The 1,601-nt window shown below is 41.3% G+C and overlaps 1 pseudogene; it reads left to right on the forward strand.

Moving 5' to 3' along the window:
- Positions 1 to 466: 466 nt before the first annotated feature.
- LOC100726454 (G patch domain-containing protein 2-like) lies at positions 467 to 1,329 on the forward strand (annotated as a pseudogene).
- The last annotated feature ends 272 nt before the right edge of the window (positions 1,330 to 1,601 follow it).

Consider the following 1,601-nt stretch of genomic DNA (forward strand, 5'->3'; position numbering starts at 1 on the left):
TTTATTATATATGATAATATAAGTAAAAACTTTTATAGACAAGGAGATTATACAGAAGCCATTGTTCATTTTATGTTAATTGGTTCTAAATACCCTGTAATAATGTCATTCTCTTGAATGGTTTTATAATGTCTTGATATGTTTGGTGCTACAGTATACGAAGTTATACTCAAAGATTTCAAGGAAAGAGACACTATGGTAACTATTTTTATGTCAGGATATCTTGTGGTGAAACACTGTTTTACTTAAATGGCTATATTTTGACCTGCGCTGTTCTGTTGTTATGCCCTTTTTATCTCAATCCCCCCCCCTTTTAAAATTATTTACTATTTTCTTTTTATCTTTTTAATTAAGGGAAAAATAAATAAAAAATAGCAGGATACATTATAGTAACTGATAGATCTGATAGAACTTTCGCTCATGAGCTCATCTAAATGCTGAACTGCTCTTTGGAAGTCGCCGGGGCTGTAGTACTTGGGGTTTGTTCTCGGGCCTGAGCCTCAGGCTAGGCTTCTGGGTGTCGTTAATGTTCGGGGCTGCTGGGCACCAAGGGATTGGAGCTCCAGCCGCCGGGAACAGCTGGCATTTCAGTAGGACCATGGAAGAGCTGGTTCACGACCTGGTCTCAGCCCTGGAGGAGAGCTCAGAGCAAGCCCGAGGTGGGTTTGCTGAAACGGGAGACCATGCTCGAAATCTGTCCTGCCCTCTGAAACGCCAGGCCAGGAAAAGAAGAGGGAGAAAGCGGAGGTCATACAATGTCCACCACCCATGGGAGACTGGGTATTGCCTAAGCGAAGGCTCTGATTCTAGTTTAGGAGAACCAAGCAAGGACTATAGAGATAATCACAATAATAGTAAAAAAGATCACAGTGACTCTGACAACCAAATGTTAGTGGCCAAGCACAGGCCAACCTCAAACCTAAATAATAACATCGGAGGCAAGAGACCCCTCTGGCAGGAATCTGACTCGCTGTGGACAATCTGGGGACCAGAACTCTTCGCAGGAGGAGAAAGGTGAAGCGCATGGCAGTGGACGTCCCACAGGACATCTCTAACAAACGGACAATGACCCAGCCACCCGAGGGCTGCAGGGATCAGGACATGGACAATGACAGAGCCTACCAGTATCAAGAATTCACCAAGAACAAAATGACGAAAAGGAAGTTGAAAGTAACCAGACAAGGACCAAATATGCAAGATGAAGGTGTAGTTTTAGAAAGTGAGGAAATAACCCCGACCAACAAGGACAAAATGGATTATGAAGAGCAAAAGGTCTCAGATGAGCTCATGAGCGAAAGTTCTATCAGATCTATCAGTAACCTACTTTGATTTCCTCTTGTTTTGACTGATTTTCCCCTATTCTCTTTGCTTGATAGTACCAAGTTCGAAAGTATAAGCAACAACTGTGAACACACTAAGATTCATTATGACGCCCATTCTGGTTGACTATTATCTTCTTTTAAAATCCTGTAATGTCTCCAATGCTTTGGTTTTATTCTTTACTGTTTTGTTCAATTTTATTATATCTGGCAATTCTTAAAATAGCAAGAGGCAGTATGGTAACCATTATTGATCACCTTGTATTTTGTTTTTACATTATC

The sequence above is a fragment of the Cavia porcellus genome, unplaced genomic scaffold (genome assembly GCF_034190915.1).
Source record: "Cavia porcellus strain 051 isolate PalLab524CR breed Dunkin Hartley unplaced genomic scaffold, mCavPor4.1 scaffold_7, whole genome shotgun sequence".
NCBI lineage: Eukaryota > Metazoa > Chordata > Mammalia > Rodentia > Caviidae > Cavia > Cavia porcellus.